This window comes from Triticum dicoccoides, chromosome 7B (genome assembly GCF_002162155.2).
Source record: "Triticum dicoccoides isolate Atlit2015 ecotype Zavitan chromosome 7B, WEW_v2.0, whole genome shotgun sequence".
NCBI classification, from domain to species: Eukaryota; Viridiplantae; Streptophyta; class Magnoliopsida; order Poales; family Poaceae; genus Triticum; species Triticum dicoccoides.
Window position 1 is genome coordinate 568,912,666 of NC_041393.1, and position 22,490 is coordinate 568,935,155.

A 22,490-nucleotide genomic window follows, 5' to 3' on the forward strand; every position below is an offset into this window, starting at 1 on the left:
CATTAGCTCGTTCTTTGGTTATTCCTAGGGAAAAGAATAAAAGTAGCTTGTGTCATGCTTGTTAGTTAGGTCGTCATGTTCGTCTTCCTTTTTCTTCCACCAATCGTGTAACCACTACTCCGTTTCAAATAATTCACTGTGATTTGTGGACCTCTCCTGTTGAGAGTATTTCTGGCTTTAAGTATTATCTCGTCTATCTCGATGATTTTACTGAGTATGCGCGGGTGTACCCTCTATGGACTAAGTCCGAAGCTTTCTCGCACTTGTCGTCCCTTCATGCTTTAGCGCTCGCCCAGTTTAGTGCACGCTTGCAGGCTATTCAGTGTGATAATGGTTGTGAGTTCAATAATTCACTCCTCCATTCCTTTGCCCAGCACCATGGAATTGCACTCCGCTTTTCATGTCCATACACTTCGCAACAGAATGGTAAAGCCGAACGCATTATTCATACTCTTAATGACATTACTCGTACACTACTTATCCAAGCCAGTATGCCACCTCGTTTTTGGGTTGAAGCTCTTCACACCGCCGTTATGTTGCATAATCGGCTGCCTTCAAAGGCAATCTCGGATCGTATTCCCTTTCGTGCCTTACTTGGCGTAGATCCTGCATATGCTGGTCTTAGGGTTTTCGGATGTCTATGTTACCCCAACACCACAGCCGTCGCTCCGCACAAACTTGCGCCTCGCTCCGTGCCGTGCGTGTTTCTAGGGTACCCATCACGGCATCATGGCTATCGTTGCCTTGATCGTTCCACCCAAAAGATCATCATCTCTCGTCATGTAGTGTTTGATGAGTCAACCTTTCCATTCGCCTCCCCTTCATCTTCGTCAACTCCTACTCCTTCCCTGCACACTTATGATTTTTTGCAGGGTGCTGAGCAGCCGGTTTCGTTGATGCCATTCACCGTGCTAGGCACGGTGACCTCGGACGCGACTCCACCGTCGCCGCCACGGTCGCCGTCACCGCCGCCACGGTCCCCTCCACGGTCGCCGCCATCGACTTTGCCTCGGTCGCCGCCACTGACCTCGCCCCGGTCGCCTGGGGCCCGGGCTACTGCCGAACGCCTTGCTGGGAGCTCCGAGAGCGACCTTGCTGGGAGTCCTTCTCCTCCTGCAGCCGCGTCACCACCGGCAACACCGTCGCCAGCTCCTGTTGCGGTGGATCCACCCCAGACTCGCCGGCCACGGGCCCCTCCACCGCCACCATCTCACGCCATGGCAACTCGTGCTAAACGGGGCATTGTGCAGCCGAAAAAGATATTTGATCTTCATGTTGAGGGTTTATCTCCCATACCGAAGACTTATCGTGGTGCTCTCAAGGATCCAAATTGGCATTCCGCTATGGTTGAGGAGTATGGTGCTCTTCTCTCCAACAACACTTGGGACCTCGTCGATCCCCCTCGCAATGCTAACATTGTTACCGGTAAGTGGATCTACCGTCACAAGATGAAGTCTGATGGTTCTTTGGATCGCTACAAGGCTCGTTGGGTGCTTCGTGGATTTACACAGCGAGAAGGTATCGATTTCGATGAAACTTTCAGCCCGGTCGTCAAGCCAGCTACTATTCGAATGGTGCTCTCTCTTGCTCTCTCTAGTGACTGGTCCATCCATCAGCTTGATGTCAAGAATGCTTTCCTCAATGGTACTCTCAGCGAGACTGTTTATGCTCGTCAGCCTTCTGGGTTCACTGATCCTCGTTTCCCTGATAAGGTTTGTCATCTCAACAAATCACTCTATGGTTTGAAACAGGCGCCTCGTGCATGGTTTCAACGGTTTGCTTCGTTCATTGCATCGGTTGGTTTCATTGGCTCCAAGTCCGACAGATCGTTGTTCGTTTATCGGCGTGGTGCTGACATGGCCTATCTCCTGCTCTATGTGGATGACATTATCCTGACTGCATCGTCCTCGACATTGTTGCACAGTTTGATTGCCTCTCTTCGTACCGAATTCAGTATGACGGATATGGGTGATCTTCATTATTTTCTGGGCATCTCCGTCACACGCAGCAAGGACAGTCTGTTCCTCTCACAGGAGAAGTATGCATTGGATCTTCTTGATCAAGCTAGCATGTTGCAGTGTGCAAACCCATCTCTACTCCAGTTGATACTACCTCCAAACTTTCAGCCAAGTCCAGTGATCCAGTTGCAGATCCCACCGAGTATCATAGTATTGCAGGCGGTCTTCAGTACCTCACGTTCACTCGGCCGGACATCTCTTATGTAGTGCAGCAAATTTGTCTTCATATGCATGATCCTCGGGCTAATCATTTGCTACTTGTGAAGCGTGTGCTTCGCTATATCCGCGGCACCACCGGCCATGGCCTCACTTTGCTTTGACGCAGCTCCAACAAATTGCTGGCCTATTCTGACGCTGATTGGGCAGGTTGCCCTGACACTCGCCGGTCTACCTCAGGTTATTGTGTCTTCCTTGGCACTAACCTGGTGTCGTGGTCTGCTAAGCGGCAGCACATGGTCTCTCGCTCCAGCGCCGAGGCCGAATACAGGGCAGTTACAAATGTCGTGGCTGAAACATGTTGGTTACGGCAGCTTCTTCAGGAGCTTCATCGACCGGTGACTGGTGCCACTGTGGTGTTTTGTGACAATGTGAGCTCTGTTTACATGACACAGAATCCCGTTCATCATCAGCGCACCAAGCATGTGGAGATCGATTTACACTTTGTGCGCGACCGTGTCACCACAAGCGAGGTTCGGGTTCTTCACGTTCCGAGTTCTTCTCAATTTGCGGACATTTTCACCAAAGGATTGCCATCTCCTCTCTTTTTGGATTTTCGGGACAGTCTTAACATTCGTCGACGCCCGTTTACGACTGAGGGAGGGTGTTAGAATATATATAAACGTATTGTTTTGTATAGTTATACGGTTGTATATGTGTAGTCCTTGTATAGGTGTCCGTATATTGTATGATACGAACTCTGCCTTGTAACCTATATATATATATAGATCAATACAAGGCACCACAACGTGTGGTTTCCCCAATCTTACAATGGACAGCATTGATAACACACTGATTACGATCTAACAGAGCATGTACTACGCATATAGTAGAAACATGTACGCATATCGCTAGTACTGCTACAACAGAAAGAAACACGAGAGTGATAAGCGATGTATACCCTCCAATCGGCCACGCGGCGGCGGTGACAGTGGCAGCAGCCGCGGCATCCTCGGCGGCCTTCTTGTCGGCCTCGGCCTTCTCAGCAACGGCATGGTCGGCGTCGGTCGACATGGTGATGACAAAGGTGATGCAGACGTAGATGAACAGAAATGAGCAGTCGCGTAGTCCCTACCCAAAAACCTAATCGCCCCTCTCCCATACAGGATCCGGAGAGGCAGGGTTTCGGAGGCCTGCTCTCCCGTCAACCGTGTACACGGTGAACGGGATGGAGTCGCCGGCGGCAGGAGCAGCAAAGGAACGATGTGGGCGTGGAGGCGGAGATGCGTTCTATTTCGCAGCGGCTAGGGTTGGCAGCGCCCCACATATATATGTGCGGCCGCGCGTGGAGAGACGTGGGCTGAACCCACGTCCAAGTCGGTAGCCCATGATCTAACGTCTCAGATCGTGGCCCTACCTGTCAAAGACTCTCCGTTCCTGACCGGCAAAAAGAAGCGCATAGGCGTGAGCTCAGCTCGGCTCGGCTCAATCCCGCAACCCGTGACGAGGCGTGGCGAGGCGAGTGGAGGAGGAGGAGTGCGCGAAGGATTCTTTTCTTCTCAAGTTCCAATAGCATGAGGGAGAGAATCCCTTATAAACCACTCCAACTCTCCATCCACTAGCATGGTGGGACTAAACTTCCCACCACCTTGTCATGCCACCTACATGGGCCCTTAGAGATTAAATCTGAAATTGTCATGGGCTCTAGGCCCATCTCATATTTCAACAATCCCCCACCAGATCTCAGGGGCCCACTTTGTCCTTTGTTCCAAATGCTGTTTTGATATACCAGCATCTCAGTGGAGACCGATTAAGGTTGAGCTCCACCTAGACCAAGTAGTTACACTCATTCACAACTGAACAATGGACTATGCCTTGAATTGTTAGTTTGGCGTCAAGAAGTTTCACCACAAGTCTCACTGATACGAGGCTGCCGAAGGCCGACCCCTCGGGTGGAGCATATTAGTCACACTCCTGGCCTGTTCATGAGCTTGCTAGAGATCACCCCAATCTCATATACTGTGACCAGCAGTCGGGCTCATATAGGTGTGTTCCTCCAAAGATCGCTGTGTAGGATAGCATATTGCTTATACATATAAGCCTTGGAACACATTAAGACAGTAGTCATCCTTCCATACAGTTTCCGAGAGTATTGCATCTCCAACGGAGTGGGTTAGTAAAGTTACTCTCCTGAGTTCACCACTGGCTTGTTTCCCAGGTCCTACTTCACGGGATCTCTGATCACATAGGTTGGGTTACTACCATGGCAACTCATGTGGGTCTCATACCCATCTCCCTCGATGCACTATCTATCACAACACGTGATAGCCCTTTTGTAAAGGGATCTGCCAGATTCTTAGCCGTATGGACATACTCCAACGCTATCACTCCGGAGTTTCTTAATTTTCTGACAGCTTTTAATCTCATTCTTATGTGTTTGTTGGACTTCATGTTGTCCTTTGAACTCTTCACCTTGGTGATGACAGTCTGATTGTAACAGTTTATAAGGATAGCCGGAACCGGTTTATCAACCAATGGCAAGTCCACTAAAAGATCACGAAGCCATCCTGCTTCGACACCAGATGTGTCTAATGATGTTAATTCTGCTTCCATTGTCGATCTCGTTAAGATCGTTTGCTTGTAAGACTTCCAAGAAACAGCGCCACCTCCAAGAGTAAACATATACCCAGTTGTGGCCTTCATCTCATCAGCATCAGAGATCCAATTCGCATCACTATACCCTTCAAGTACCGATGGGTATCCGGTATAGTGAAGTCTGTAGTTCATAGTACCTTTCAGATAGTGCATAACTCTCTCAATAGCATGCCAATGTACATCACCCGTATTGGAAATAAACCGGCTCAGTTTGCTCACAGCAAACGCGATGTTAGGCCTCGTTGCGCTTGCTAGGTACATGAGTGAACAAATGATTTGAGAGTATCTCAGTCGATCCTTAGTTGTGCCTTCGAACTTTCGGACCAACACACTAGGATCATATGGTGTTTGAGATGGTTTGCGGTCCGAATATCCAAAATGGCTCAACACCTTCTCAACATAATGGGATTGCAGAAGTGTGATTCTACCCTCATTATCTCTTAGTAGCTTGATATTCAAGATAACATCAGCCACACCAAGGTCCTTCATTTCAAAGTTCTAAGACAGAAACGACTTAACCTCCTCAATGACTTTGAGGTTGGTTCCGAATATCAGTATGTCATCAACATACAAGCACAGTATGACTCCTTCGCCCCCACCACGGCGATAGTATACACATTTGTCAGCTTCATTAACAACGAAGCCAACAGATGTCAGAGTTGTATTAAACTTATCATGCCATTGCTTAGGTGTTTGCTTCAGGCCATATAAAGATTTCAGCAACCTACACACCTTTCTTTCCTGACCATCTATGACAAAGCCATTTGGCTGTTGCATGTAGATTTCCTCGTTTAGCTCTCCATTCAGAAAAGCCATCTTAACATCCATCTGGTGGATGAGAAGATCGTGCGAGGACGCCAACGAGAGTAATACTCGAATGGTGGTCAGTCTAGCCATAGGTGAATAAGTATTGAAGAAATCTTCCTCTTCTTTCTAGTCATAGCCCTTGGCCACAAGCCTAGCCTTGTATTTTTCAATCGTACCATCGAGCCTAAGCTTCTTTTTGAACACCCACTTACATCCCAATGGTTTGCAACCATAGGGATGCTCAGTGATCTCCCATGTCCCATAAGCCATGATGGAATCCATCTCGCTACGGACCGCATCCTTCCAGCAGTTAGCTTCTAGAGAGGCATACGCTTCTGAAATAGAAGTAGGAGTATCATCCACGAGATACACGAAGAAATCATCACCAAAGGGCTTTGCAGTCCTTTGTCTCTTTCCCCTACCAAGGGTTTCCTCGTCATCCTCCTCAGGATTTTCATCATGTGTTCATTCATAATATTCCATAGGAATGGCAGGCTCAGGAGTCTCCTTAGATTCATGTCTAGAAGTGCTTTGTACATCTCTCATGGGGAAAATGTCCTCAAAGAATGTAGGGTCCTTAGACTCCATAATTGTACCGGCCTTCATGCCAGGTACCTCAGATTTCACTACTAGAAATCTATAGCCAACACTATTCATGGCATAGCCCAAATTAACGCAGTCCACAGTCTTTGGTCCAAGCTTACACTTTTTGGGGATCGGCACATTAAATTTCGCTAAGCAGCCCCAAGTACGTAAGTACGAGAGTGTTGTCCTTCTCTTGGTCCACTTCTCATAAGGAGTGATCTCGTTATCCTTTGTCGGAACTTTATTCAGGACATGACATGATGTCATTATAGCCTCCCCCCACCAGGCCTTGGATAAACCCGACGTATCTAACATGTCGTTAACCAAATCAGTTAGAGTATGGTTTTTCCGCTCGGCAGCCCCGTTTGAATAGGGTGAGTAGGGAGGCGTCCTCTCGTGAATAATACTGTGTTCCGCACAGGAGGCATCAAACTCTTTCGAGAAGTACTCTCCACCATGATCTGACCGAACTCGTTTGATTTTCTTTTCGAGTTGATTCTCAACTTCTGCCTTATAGATTTAAAGTAGTGTAGAGCCTCATATTTGGTATTTAACATATACACATAGCAATATCTAGTGGAATCATCTATCAAAGTCATGAAATATTTCTTTCCACCTTTAGTCAACACACCATTCATCTCACAAAGATCAGAATGTATGAGTTCAAGTGGCGCCAAGTGTCTCTCCTCTGATGCCTTGTGAGGCTTGCGAGGTTGCTTAGATTGCACACACGAATGGCACTTAGAACCTTTGGCTAAAGTGAAACTCGGGATTAAATTCGATTTGGCTAGCCGCTCATAACACCAAAACTAATGTGACAAAGACGTGAATGCCAGACTTTAGATTCATTAACACTCAAATGAATATTGTTCACGACTTTATTACATAGATTTGCAAGAGAAAGGCGGAACATGCCTCCGCATTCATAACCCTTTCCAACAAATAGTCCATATTTTGTAACAACTAATTTATTAGACTAGAATACCAACTTAAACCCTTCTCTACATAGAAGGGAGCCACTAAAGAGGTTCTTTTTGATGGCAGGGACATGCTGCACCTTCTTGAGCTGCACGATCCTTCCCGAAGTAAACTTCAGATAGATCGTGCCAACACCAAGAACAGAAGCACTCGCGCCAATCCCCATCAGTACAGACTCATGACCTGTGGCCTGGTAAGAAGAAAACAGTGAAATGTCAGCACACACATGAACACCTGCACATGTGTCGACCCACCAATCGGTGGACGACCAAACTGAAAATACAGCAAATAAATTACCGTACCCAGATGCACCACTCTCATTGTTGCTCACAATCATATTGATAGACTTGGAGTCCTGTTCTGACTTCTTAAACTTGTTTGGGCACTTGTTGGCCCAATGTTCAGCCGAACCACAAGTAAAGCAGCCCTCATCCTTCTTGTTCTTCTTGAAGGTCTTCTTACCCTTCTTCTTGAAGTCGGTATTCTATTGGACACCGTTCTTTCCCTTGAGCTTGTGGGAATTGGAGTTCTTCTGATGTACCATATTGGCCACAGAAGTTCCTTCGACCCCTTTTCTGTGCGAGTCCTTTGCCCTTGAATTCTGCTCAATACTCAGATGGCCAATGACATCCTCCACAGAGAATTCATGCCTCTGATGTTTTAGAGTGGTGGCAAAGTTCCTCCAGGAATTGGGGAGCTTAGCGATTATGCAGCCCGCGACAAACTTGCCCGGTAACACGCACTTAAGAAGCTCAAGCTCCTTAACAATGCATATTATCTCATGAGCCTTCTCCAATACAGGACGGTTTTCAACCATGTTGTAATCGTGGAACTGCTCTATAATATACATCTCGCTCCCTGCATCGGCAACCCCGAGCTTACATTCGAGCGTCTCCCACAAGTCCTTGGCAGACCGCATATGCAAATATGCGTCAACCAGCTTATCTCCAATCACGCTCAGAACCGCCCCGAGGAACACGACAGTGGCCTCCTTGAACGCCTTCTCCTGTTCAGGAGCGATCGTTCCTGTGGGAGTCACACCGGTGACCCAGAACACGTTCATGGCCGTGAGTCATAAGGTGGTTTTAGTCTGCCAACGCTTAAAGTATGTTCCCCTAAACGGGGACGGTTTCAGTGCAGCAGCAAAATCAGAATTCGAAAAACTCCTACACACATTAGGTTTTTGGATTGATGAATAAATAGGCAGTTTTTCGATTAAATTAATCCATGAATAAATCATGAGCATGACATGGACAACATTGCTAACACACTGATTACGATCTAACAGAGCATGTACTACGCACATAGTAGAAACATCTACGCATATCGCTAGTACTGCTACAACAGAAAGAAACACGAGAGGGATAAGCGATGTATACCCTCCAATCGGCCACGCGGCGGCGGTGACAGTGGCAGCAGCCGCGGCATCCTCGGCGGCCTTCTTGTCGGCCTCGACCTTCTCAGCAGCGGAACGGTCGGCGTCGGTCGACATGGTGATGACAAAGGTGATGCGGACGTAGATGAACAAAAGCGAGTAGTTGAGTAGTCGCTACCCAAAAACCTAATCGCCCCTCTCCCGTACAAGATCCGGAGAGGCGGGGTTTCGGAGGTCTGCTCTCCTGTCAACCGTGTACGTGGTGAACGGGATGGAGTCGCCGGCGGCAGCAGCAGCAAAGGAACGACGCGGGCATGGAGGCGGAGATGCGTTCTATTTCGCAGCGCCCCACATATATATGTGCGGCCGCGCGTGGAGAGACGTGGACTGAACCCACGTCCAAGTCGGTAGCCCATGATCCGACGTCTCAGATCGTGGCCCTACCTGTCAAAGACTCTCCGTTCCTGACCGGCAAAAAGAAGCGCATAGGAGTGAGCTCGGCTTGGCTCAATCCCGCAACCCGCGGCGCGGCAAGGCGAGCGGAGGAGGAGGAGTGCGCGAGTGCTTCTGTTCTTCTCAAGCTCCAATAGCATGAGGGAGAGAATTCCTTATGAACCACTCCAACTCTCCTTCAACTAGCATGGTGGGACTAAACTTCCCACCACCTTGTCATGCCACCTACATGGGCCCTTAGAGATTAAATCTGAAATTGTCATATGGGCTCTAGGCCCATCTCATATTTCAACAGTTTCGGATGTCTACAGGCATCATCGAGCATTGCTCAAGGCATGCCGCTGGCAACTTCAAGAGAAAGACGGACTCTTCTGTAGTTTTAAATCTTTGTAAGGATAGCCCTTGTAAAGATAGGTCGACTTCAATATATGGAGTTTCATATTTTTCACAAAAAAGAATTTATTATTTGCTTCAAAAAATCAGGAAGTATGTTTTCTAGTGTTCATGGATGATATCTTGATGTACAATTTAGACCTTGATCAACATTCGCAGCACCTAACTATGGCCTTCCACTTTTTAAGGAAACACAAGCTCTATGCCAAATTGCCCAAATGCTCTTCTGCACAACCTCACCCCTAAACACATCATATCTGGTAAAGGCGATAAAGGCGTAGCCACACACTTTGTAAAAACTTAGGCCATAGTATAATTGCATACTCCCACAAATATAATCGAACTAGATTTTCTAGACCTCATTCTCTTATCAATAAGGCTAGATATATTGAAAATTGATTTCCGGGCCTATGTCTCCTTATCCCCTTGATTTATCAAACTAACCCCCCTGATTTCATTGCGAGACGCAACGTCAACCCGTAAACCCCGATACATAAATTTTTGTAGATGTAGCATTACTCTTCTCCTTGCAACCTTGAGTTGCTGAGCCCACATTTTTTCTAATTTTTTTTATGATTTGCCCATATTGTGTTACCTAGCACAACGTATGTGCTTCGCACGAAGCAAACATCAATCGTCATGTACCTTAGTTGGCCTGATGTGGGACAAGATCCGGGAGCAACTAGGATGGAAACCGGGCATATTGTAAAAGAGATTGAAAATATCAATCCAAACTGTCGGATTGGAATCAGATGGCCGAGATCTTAGTGGAGGGACCCGCACGCATAAGTACATGCTTCTGTGCAAAAAGAACTCTCACTTATACTTATTTTTTAGTCATTGTCCTTCTTCTTCGAGTCCCCTCCCCAACACAAGGTAGGCCCCAAAATTCGCCAATAATGACGTAACCGCCCTCTTTGAGCCCCTCTCACTTGCAGACGCAACGGTGGTCGAGATTCGTTGTCAAGCTCTGCCCCCACTATGTGGTCTTCACTTCCTCCTCATATGATGTTGCATCATCTCGCATACGACAATCCAGTGGTGGTACCTCCTCCCCCTCTTAGGATCTAGCAGTAGCTCGTTGGTGACAAGTCAGTGGTGAGCTCCTCGCTTCCTTTCCCTCTCAAGCTCAGGTTCAGGCTCATGGTTTTTCTGCAATGCTCCGTCGTTAGTGGCATTGCTCATGACTTAATGGTGAGACATGATGATAGACCTATGATTGACAAAGTAAACTCACAAGGCTTGTTGTTGTTACCATGGACTACAATTATATTAAGGTGAGTACAGTAATTCATTAATTATATTGTCCTTTTGTAGGGAATTGGTTATATTGTCTTGATAAGTATCCTCTCCACCTGAACTATTTTAGCCATGCTCAAAAGGTAGTCTTTTTTATTTAAGTTGCTCGAGAATGAACCTTGAAAGAATGGGTTTGAGGCCAACTTGTATGTGAGGTTAACATGTATTTCCTTTCTGTTTTGCATTCTTGCATTTATTGACAAATGTTGTCAATGCTTGCAAAGTTTCACAGTGAAATGACATCTATAGAAGCCGTGGCAAAATAAAATAAAAATCAATGCTCCAAAAATGTTTTTTTTGAAATGCATTTTGGAGTGATGATTTTTTTTCACGACTTCCACAAATGTCATTTCATTATGAAAATTTACAAGAACTTAAAACCTCTATCATTGGTTTTCCACCAAACAAATTCAGAATTTTCATTTTGTTGAAATTTAATGTTCATCTCGAGCTCATTTTTTCGTTTCTAGCGGCGTCATAGACTGAATAAAAGAAAAAAAACGCCGATAACGCCCACACGTGTGAGCGTTAAGGGGTCTGCCCACATATTTTTTATGGTGTTTTAGGCAAAATAGATAATGCCCACACGTCCGTACGTCATACCTCCTACCTTATGGTCCCCCACGCCCAGCGTGACAGTCACCACGCGTCCCCCGCAGTTGCCATGGTCTGGACCCTCTTCCATGTTCATTTAACTGCAGTTGCCATGTCGCTGAATTACAATTGCCATGTCGGACAACTACAGTTGCCATGGTTGCTCAACTGCAATTGCCATGTATGGTCTGGTCTACTGCAGTTGCCATGATTTCAAAACTTTAGGAGTTGCCACCTACTAACACTAGACAGTTGTCATGTAGCACTACAAAAAAGCATGAAAAAATATGTTCGGGTAAAAAGAGAGAGTTGCCATGTGCTCACAAGCACGCTAGGGCAGTTGCCATGTAAAAAGAGAGGGTTGTCATCTGCTTATGTGCACGCTAGGGCAGTTGCCATGTATCATGCAAAAACACATGGCAACTCGGGTAAAAGAGTTGTCATCTGCTTACAAGCAAAGTTAGGGCAGTTGCCATGTACCCTGCAGAAACACATGGCAACTGATAACTTTGGGTGTGGGCGAGGAGACGGGCGTGTGGGCGAAGTGATAAACGCCCACACACCTGCCTCTCTGCGTGCGTGAAAACTGATGTGTGGGCGAATTGCTAAATGCCCATACACTAGCCCCTCGCGTGATGAAAAAGGACGTGTGAGCGACCGGAGAAATGCCCACACACCAGCCCAGTCTTACGTGACACACAAAAACTATTAGAACGCGTTAAGATTCATGCAGAATTGGTTGGATAAAGATCCATGTATGTGGATGAGTTGCCAGACGCCCACACGTGTGGGCGAGGAGACGGGCGTGTGGGCGAAGTGATAAACGCCCACACACCTGCTTCTCTGCGTGCGTGAAAACTGATGTGTGGGCGAATTGCTAAATGCCCACACACTAGCCCCCTCGCGTGATGAAAAAGGACGTGTGAGCGACCGGAGGAATGCCCACACACCAGCCCAGTCTTACGTGACACACAAAAACTATTAGAACGCGTTAAGATTCATGCAGAATTGGTTGGATAAAGATCCATGTATGTGGATGAGTTGCCAGACGCCCACACGTATGGGCGTTAGTGTTTTCGAAGAAAAAAGAGTTCACTCATCGGCGCCTAGCTAGCTGCAGTTCCGCGGAACTTTCGATTACAGATTTACAGTAATCTCCACCCACTCCACTGCCAAGTGCACAAGCAAAAGTCGTACGGTCCCAAGCTCTCGCCATGGCCTCCGCCGGCGAGCACACAGTGCCCCTGCTCGACCGCCCACCCCCGAGGTCTCGTCCCCCTCTCCCCCGCCTCCCTCGTGATAAACTCTTTTCTCTCTGATTCAATTTTGACCCATGGATGCTGTTTGGCTCCTAATTTTGATGGGGATCGCCGTCGCAGGCAGCGGAGGCATACACCACCGACGGGTCTCTTGATTTCGACGGGAACCCGGCGCTGAAGAATCGGACGGGTGGATGGCGCGCATGCCGCGCAGTCCTCGGTAATTTGTTTCTTGTTCCGACTGAGATTTCAACGAGACCAAACTCTCTTGGCAATTCAACTGTTCTTGGCTACGCGCACAGGTGGATGGCGTGGTGATTAATTTGGTTCCGGCCGCATCTTGGAACGATGATGTGCGTGCAGGTACCGACTTCTGCTACTGCCTGGCCTTCCATGGCATCTCCTACAACCTCGTCACGTACCTCACGACCGTCCTGGGCCAGACCAACGTCGCCGCCTCGAGGTGCGTCTCCACCTGGAAGGGCACCTGTTACCTCACTCCTCTCGCCGGCGCCGTCGTCGCCGACTCCTACTGGGGAAGGTACCGCACCATGGTCGTCTCCTGCTCCGTCGGCGTCGCAGTAGGTTCCTTCCAACCACTCTACACAGCAATCAATAATCACTCTGCACCAGAGTCTGAATCTCTGTGTCATGTCCCAGTGGAGCAATTCAGAATATCGTTCTGACATTGCAGCAATTTCATTTCATCCTGCTCGGAGCACTTCAATTAATCACCACTCTGCAGTCTACATCCTGCCCGGTCCTAATTGAGAAAATTCAGACTTGAATCCTGCAAGATTGTGAGAATTTGGCCTCTCTGTTTTTGGGCAGGGCATGCTCATGGCAGCACTCTCAGCGTACCTGCCGCTGCTCGTCAAGAACGGCGCGTCGTTCACAGGCCTCACCTCGTCCAACATCGTGTCGGCTCAGGAGTTCATCTTGTTTCTGGGCCTCTACATGGTTGCCTTTGGGTTGGGCGGCCTCAGGCCGTGCCTGATGTCCTTCGGCGCCGATCAGTTCGACGACGGCGATCCATCGGAGCGCGTGACGAAGGGCTCCTTCTTCAACTGGTACGTCTTCAACATGTACTGCGCATCGCTGGTATCCAGCACCGGCATCGTATGGGTGCAGGACCGTTACGGCTGGGCGCTGGGGCTGACCATCCCGGCGGCCGTCCTCGCCGTCGGGCTTTCTTGCCTGGTCGTGGGCTCGCGGACGTGCAGGTTTCACCGCCCCGGCGGCAGCGCACTCACCAGAGTGTGCCAGGTCGTCGTTGCTGCAGTGAGAAATTTTGGCGTCGAGCCGCCGTCCGACAGCTCTCTTCTCTACGACCCGCGGGAAGAAGACCTCGCAGTTCAGAGGATCGAGCACACCCCTGATCTCCGGTCAGTTACTACAATCCTCTAAGGTTTCCTAGTAGCTGCCTGCTTGATCAGATTCACCACTCAAGACGGATGTGCTGCTTGCTTGATCAGATTCTTCGACAAGGCCGCCGTTGTCGTGCCTTCGGGCAAGGAGGTGGAGACGGCAGCCGCGTCGACACCGCACAGCCCGTGGAGACTCTGCATTGTGACGCAGGTTGAGGAGACCAAGATTCTCGTGCGGATGCTTCCGCTCTGGGCGACCGTCGTGTTCTTCTATGCCGTGTTAGCGCAGGTCTCGTCGACGTTCGTCGAGCAAGGCATGGCGATGGACGCCAAAGTCGGCTCCGTACGCGTCCCGCCCGCGTCCATGTCCACCTTTGAAGTGCTCACCATCATCGCCCTGGTCCCGCTCTACGACCGGGCATTCGTTCCTGCGGCCAGGAGGCTCACCGGGAGGGAGAAGGGCATCTTGGGGCTTCAGAGGTCGGTGCCGGCCTCGCCATGCCCGTGCTCGCCATGGCCGCAGCGGCGCTTCTCGAGACGGCACGCCTCCGCGCGGCAAAGGCGTCGCTGCTGGCGCCGAATTCGACCAGCGTGCTGTGGCAGGCGCCCCAGTACGTGCTGATGGGCATGGGCCAGGTGCTCACTACCATCGGGCAGCTCGACTTCTTCTACAGCCAGGCGCCGGCCGCGATGAAGACCGTGTGCACGGCGCTCGGGTTCCTCGCGATAGCGGCCGGCGACTACCTGAGCTCCTTCCTACTGACGGTCGTGCAGTGGGCCACGTCGACAGGCGGCGCGCCGGGCTGGATCCCCGACAACCTGAACGAGGGTCACTTGGATCGCTTCTTCTGGATGATGGCCGGACTGGGCTGCCTGAATCTGATGGTTTTTGTGAGCTGCACCGCGAGGTACAAGGAAAAGAATCCAATAAGACCATGTTGACAACAATCTGAAAGCACCATAGTATACATTTTGCAGTTAATTTAGTTTGTACTGATGTAGTGTAGTGTCAAAAAGTGTTTTACATTATGGGATGGAGGGAGTACGTGTTTCTGTACTTTACCCTCCTGAGCCGGAAAAAGTCCAAAACAAACCTTCAACTTATGAAAGAAGCTAAATCGATTATTTTAAATTTTCGTAATGAAAATATTTTTTTTTACAAACCCACTTGTCCTCTACCAGACAACGACAGCTCATCAAGTAACTAACGGCTGTGCTAATTTTCGTGCCGAAACGTTAGACACCCATGATTATAAGGAGGGAATATTAGGAGCGACAAAAATTGAAAGCGGCCACAAAAAATGAGCTTAACAATATTTGAACTCAGGACGTCACACTCGCAGAGGCCCCACCGAGCCAATCAGCCTGAAGGCTACTAATGATTATGTTTAGCGGGTACAGTAATATAAGAACAGAAACGAGCGGTTTATGAAAACCTTTTTGAAAAAAGTTCCAAACATTTCTTTAAAAAACTGTAAAAAAATTGAAATACCGAATATATTTTTTAAAGCAAATAATTTACGAAATTCCAAAATATTTTTTCAAAAATATGACACAGTAACATTTTGCCGAATGCACATTTTACATTTGCTTAATGAAAATAAACATTTTATAAAAGTGTACAAACATTTAAAAAAATTCTTCATATTTTAAAATCTGTTCCCATTTTTTCCAAAAATGTTTGTCTCGAATAGTGTAACTCAAAATCGGTTGTGTTCTCCAAAAATGTCCGTTTTTTAAAAAGTATTCAGGATTTTAAAAAGTGTTCGTACTTAAAAAAAATCGGAGATTTAAAAATCCCAAAACCTAAAAAGTGCATACGCACTATCTGGAAAGAACGAGCGGCCGAACGAGAGCCGCTCGATCTCGTTTCGATCGACGACGCGCGGTGTCCAGGTGTTCCCTGGTCGGGTGATGGAGCCGCGCCGCTCGGACCACGCGTGGACCGTCGCCTGGTCCGATCGAGCCGCGCCGCGTGAGATAAACTTCCTGACGGACCCACACGTCATAGAGGATTAGGCAGTTCCCCAGCGCGATAGCCGTCGTAGTGGGCGGCGGTTTCGAATTTCATGCCATTACCCGGTCCACCCCGCACCTATCGCCGCCCATTCCTCCTCTTTCCCCCTTGCTTTCGCCGCTGGTTGGTGCTCGGAGGCGGTTCCAAATCCGCCGCTGGTTGAGGTCGACGGCGGGGCGCGCCACGAGGGTCGTCGTCCGCGGCGGCACAGGTACTGCTCCTACCGCGCGTTCCCCGTTCTTCGTCCCTGCTTGTTTCTCCACTCGCCCGCCCTCCTTTTTTCCGATGAGGTCGCACGTTTTCCGGTGAGGTCGCGGTCGTTGTCAGGGAGGTCGAGGTAGAGGTCGAACTCGAGGTCGCGGTCGGGGTTAGGGAGGTCGAACTCATTTTCCGGCGAGGTTGAGGTCATCCCCGCGGACTACTTCGTTTGGGAAACCGCCGGATTGGCAGGGGCGGGCTAGGGTTGTGCTCATCCCGTCGTTTTTTGCGTTTTAATAGGGGGAGAGCTCGTGCATATACGTATGGGATGAGTGGTTCAGGGAGGATGAGTGGTTCGTGGCGATAGAGCCTCGTTTGTGGATTGTAGCCTCGCGGTGGATCTGGTGTTTTTGATGAGTGTCCCCCCCCCTGCAGTGTGCAACTGTGTTGCCCCTTGCGTGCAAATTAGGAGCAGTAGTAGACAATTTTTGAGACAATATAGCCAATGTGTCATCCTTGTGGTGGTTCTCCTGGGTCATGTGTGTTTTTCCCTGTTGTATGCAATTACGGACCATTACTTGTGCAAATCAGTACCTATGCTTACCAATTTCCCAATATTAACTAACCAAGCTGCCATCCTTTATGATTGGTCTGGTGGTTCGTGTGTTTTTCCGGTGCTGTGTGCAACTAGGAACCCTTGTTTGTGCAATTTAGCACCAATGCTTGCCATTTTTTGCAATATAGTGTACCCAATCTGTCAGTCTTGTGGTGGATGTGGTGGTCCACGTGTTTTTATTATGCTGTGTGCAAATAGATATCATCACTTGTGCAAATTAGTACCAATGGTTGACAATTTTCCAATATAGTCTACTGATTTTTCTGCCAGCCTTTGTGCTGGATCTGGTCGTTCATGTGTGTTCCCCCTGCTGTGTGCAACCAGGCACCCTTGTTTGTGCAATTTAGCACCAATGCTTGCAAGTTTTCCAATATGGTCTACCCAATCTGTCAGTCTTGTTGTCTATGTGGTTGTTCATGTGTGTTTTCCCTGCTGTGTGCAACCAGGGACCATTATTTGTGCAAATTAGTTCCAATGCCTGCCAATTTTCCAATATAGTATATTCTTGTTGCACAAGTTCTGTTTGTCCCAGTTGCACAAGTTATGATAATGAGCTTGTTGCCTTTAGTTAATTATTTTCTGCCTAGTTATTACTTTGCCACAGTTAAACTTCAGTTGATTTATATGATTTGTCCTAGTCCTTCTTCAAGTTCTATGTCGAGTTCATGTTGTTGTTTGTTAGATGTGCGCATTCTGTGTGCAATGCAATGGCTGATTGAACTTGTTGTATATGTTTGTAGTTGCACAAAATTCTCCCCAGTTGGCTGCATCCATATAGTAGTTGGTTGTGTTGGAAATATGCCCTAGAGGCAATAATAAAAGCATTATTATTATATTTCCTCGTTCATGATAATTGTCTTTTATTCATGCTATAATTGTATTATCCGAAAATCGTAATACATGTGTGAATACATAGACCACAATACGTCCCTGGTGAGCCTCTAGTTGACTAGCACGTTGGTCAACAGATAGTCATGGTTTCCTGACTATGGACATTGGATGTCATTGACAACGGGATCACATCATTAGGAGAATGATGTGATGGACAAGACCCAATCCTAAGCATAGCACAAGATCGTGTAGTTCGTTTTGCTAGAGTTTTTTCAATGTCAAGTATCTCTTCCTTAGACCATGAGATCGTGTAACTCCCGGATACCGTAGGAGTTCTTTGGGTGTACCAAACGTCACAACGTAACTGGGTGACTATAAAGGTACACTACAGGTATCTCCGAAAGTGTCTGTTGGGTTGACACGGATCGAGACTGGGATTTGTCACTCCGTATGATGGAGAGGTATCTCTGGGCCCACTCGGTAATGCATCATCATAATGAGCTCAAAGTGACCAAGTGCTTGGTCACGGGATCATGCATTACGGTACGAGTAAAGTGACTTGCCGGTAATGAGACTGAACGAGGTATTGGGATACCGACGATCGAGTCTCAGGCATGTAACGTACCGATTGACAAAGGGAATAGTATACGGGGTTGCTTGAATCCTCGACATCGTGGTTCATCCGATGACATCATCGAGGAGCATGTGGGAGCCAACATGGGTATCCAAATCCCGCTGTTGGTTATTGACCTGAGAGCCGTCTCGGTCATGTCTGCATGTCTCCCGAACCCGTAGGGTCTACACACTTAAGGTTCGGTGACGCTAGGGTTATTAGGAAGACTTGTATGTGAATACCGAATGTTGTTCGGAGTCCTGGATGAGATCCCGGATGTCACGAGGAGTTCCGGAAGGGTCCGAAGGTAAAGATTTATATATGGGAAGTTGTCAAACGGACACCGGAAAGTTTCGGGGGCATATCGGTATTGTACCGGGGCCACCGGAAGGGTTCCGGGGGTCCACCGGGAGGGGCCACCCCGCCCGGGGGGGCCACATGGGCTGCGTGTGGCAGGAGCCAGCCCCTGGAGGGCTGGGCGCCCCCCTGGGCCCATGCGCCTAGGGTTGGGGGGGGGAACCCTAGAGGGGGTGCCCCCCTTTGCTTGGGGGGCAAGTCCCCCCTCCCTGGCCGCCGCCCCCCTCTAGATCCCATCTAGAGGGGCCAGCCCCCCTTGCCCCTTCCCCTATAAATAGAGGCGTGAGGGGAGGGCTGCATACACAAGCCAAGGCGCAGCCCCTCCCCTCCCCAACACCTCTCCTTCTCCGTCACGAGCTTGGCGAAGCCCTGTCGGAGTGCTGCTTCTCCACCAACACCACGCCGTCGTGCTGCCGGTGGAGCTATCTTCCTCAACCTCTCCTTCCTCCTTGCTGGATCAAGACGGAGGAGACGTCACCCGTACCATACGTGTGTTGAACGCGGAGGTGCTGTCCGTTCAGCACTTGGTCATTGGTGATCTGAATCACGTCGAGTACGACTCCATCATCACCGCTCCCTCGAACGCTTCCGTATGCGATCTACAAGTGGTATGTAGATGCAAACTCACTCCCTTGACTCGTTGCTTAGATGAACTCATAGATGGATCTTGGTGAAACCGTAGGAAAAATTTTAATTTTCTGCAACGTTCCCCAATAGTGGCATCATGAGCTAGGTCTATGCGTAGTTCTCTATTGCACGAGTAGAACACAATTTTGTTGTGGGCGTAGATCTTGTCAACTTGCTTGCCGCTACTAGTCTTATCTTGCTTCAGTGGTATTGTGGGATGAAGCGGCCCGGACCAACCTTACACATACGCTTACGTGAGACCGGTTCCACCAACTAACATGCACTAGTTGCATAAGGTGGCTGGCGGGTGTCTGTCTCTCCCACTTTAGTTGGAGCGGATTCGATGAAAAGGGTCCTTATGAAGGGTAAATAGAAGTTGACAATATCACGTTGTGGTTATTCGTAGGTAAGAAAACATTCTTGCTAGAACCCAATTGCAGCCACGTAAAAGATGCAACAACAATTGGAGGACGTCTAACTTGTTTTTGCAGCAATTGTCATGTGATGTGATATGGCCAGAAGTTGTGATGAATGATGAATGATATATTGTGATGTATGAGATCATGTTCTTGTAATAGGAATCACGACTTGCATGTTGATGAGTATGACAACCGGCAGGAGCCATAGGAGTTGTCTTTATTTTTTTGTATGACCTGCATGTCATTGAAGAACGCCATGTAAATTACTTTACTTTATTGCTAAACGCGTTAGCCATAGAAGTAGAAGTAGTCGTTGGCGTGACAACTTCATGAAGACACGATGATGGAGATCATGATGATGGAGATCATGGTGTCATGCCGGTGACAAGATGATCATGGAGCCCCGAAGATGAAGATCAAAGGAGCTATATGATATTGGCCATATCATGTCACTACTTTATATAATTGCATGTGATGTTTATTATGTTTTATGCATCTTGTTTACTTAGAACGACGGTAGTAAATAAGATGATCCCTTATAATAATTTCAAGAAAGTGTTCCCCCTAACTGTGCACCGTTGCTAAAGTTCGTCGTTTTGAAGCACCACGTGATGATCGGGTGTGATAGATCCTTACGTTCATATACAACGGGTGTAAGACAGATTTACACATGCAGAACACTTAGGGTTTACTTGACGAGCCTAGCATGTACAGACATGGCCTCGGAACACAGAGACTGAAAGGTCGAACATGAGTCGTATGGAAGATACGATCAACATGGAGATGTTCACCGATGATGACTAGTCCGTCTCACGTGATGATCGGACACCGCCTAGTCGACTCGGATCGTGTAACACTTAGATGACTAGAGGGATGTCAAATCTGAGTGGGAGTTCATTAAATAATTTGATTAGATGAACTTAGTTATCATGAACTTAGTCTAAAACTTTTGCATAATATGTCTTGTAGATCAAATGGCCAACGCTCATGTCAACATGAACTTCAACGCGTTCCTAGAGAAAACCAAGCTGAAAGATGATGGCAGCAACTATACGGACTGGGTCCGGAACCTGAGGATCATCCTCATAGCTGCTAGGAAACAATATGTCCTAGAAGGACCGCTAGGTGACGCTCCCGTCCCAGAGAACCAAGACATTATGAATGCTTGGCAGTCTCGTGCTGATGATTACTCCCTCGTTCAGTGCGGCATGCTTTACAGCTTAGAACCGGGGCTCCAAAAGCGTTTTGAGCAACACGGAGCATATGAGATGTTCGAGGAGCTAAAACTAGTTTTCCAAGCTCATGCCCGGGTCGAGAGATATGAAGTTTCCGACAAGTTCTATAGTTGTAAGATGGAGGAAAATAGTTCTGTCAGTGAGCATATACTCAAAATGTCTGGGTTGCACAACCGCCTGTCCCAGCTGGACATTAACCTCCCGGATGAGGCGGTCATTGACAGAATCCTTCAGTCGCTCCCACCAAGCTACAAGAGATTCGTGATGAACTACAATATGCAGGGGATGGTGAAGACCATTCCTGAAGTATTTTCAATGCTGAAGTCGGCAGAGGTTGAAATCAAGAAAGAACATCAAGTGTTGATGGTCAATCAGACCACTAAGTTCAAGAAGGGCAAGGGTAAAAAGAACTTCAAGAAAGACGGCAAAGATGGTGCCGCGCCCGGTAAGCCAGTTGCCGGGAAGAAGTCAAAGCATGGACCCAAGCCTGAAACTGAGTGCTTTTATTGCAAGGGGAAGGGTCACTGGAAGCGGAACTGCCCCAAATACTTAGCAGACAAGAAGGCCGGCAACACTAAAGGTATATTTGATATACATGTAATTGATGTGTACCTTACCAGTACTCGTAGTAACTCCTGGGTATTTGATACCGGTGCCGTTGCTCACATTTGTAACTCACAGCAGGAGCTGCGGAATAAGAGGAGACTGGCGAAGGACGAGGTGACGATGCGTGTCGGGAATGGTTCCAAGGTCGATGTGATCGCCGTCGGCATGCTACCTCTACATTTACCTACGGGATTAGTTTTAAACCTCAATAATTGTTATTTAGTGCCAAGTTTGAGCATGAACATTATATCTGGATCTCGTTTGATGCGAGATGGCTACTCATTTAAATCCGAGAATAATGGTTGTTCTATTTATATGAGAGATATGTTTTATGGTCATGCCCCGATGGTCAATGGTTTATTCTTAATGAATCTCGAACGTAATACTACACATATTCATAGTGTGAATACCAAAAGATGTAAAGTTGATAACGATAGTCCCACATATTTGTGGCACTGCCGCCTTGGTCACATTGGTGTCAAGCGCATGAAGAAGCTCCATGCTGATGGACTTTTAGAGTCTCTCGATTATGAATCATTTGACACATGCGAACCATGCCTCATGGGCAAGATGACCAAGATTCCGTTCTCCGGAACAATGGAGCGAGCAACCAACTTGTTGGAAATCATACATACCGATGTTTGCGGTCCAATGAGCGTTGAGGCTCGCGGAGGATATCGTTATGTTCTCACTCTCACTGATGACTTGAGTAGATATGGGTATGTCTACTTGATGAAACACAAATCTGAGACCTTTGAAAAGTTCAAGGAATTCCAAAATGAAGTAGAGAATCAACGTGACCGAAAGATAAAATTCTTACGATCGGATCGTGGAGGAGAATATTTAAGTCATGAATTTGGTACACACTTAAGAAAATGTGGAATCGTTTCACAACTGACGCCGCCTAGAACACCTCAGCGTAATGGTGTGTCCGAACGTCATAATCGCACTCTATTGGATATGGTGCGATCTATGATGTCTCTTACCAATTTACCGCTATCATTTTGGGGATACGCTCTAGAGACAGCTACA

The 22,490-nt window shown here is 47.9% G+C and overlaps 1 pseudogene; it reads left to right on the plus strand.

Moving 5' to 3' along the window:
• The first annotated feature begins 1,343 nt into the window (after nt 1-1,343).
• LOC119339124 lies at nt 1,344-14,936 on the plus strand (annotated as a pseudogene).
• Nucleotides 14,937-22,490: the final 7,554 nt, after the last annotated feature.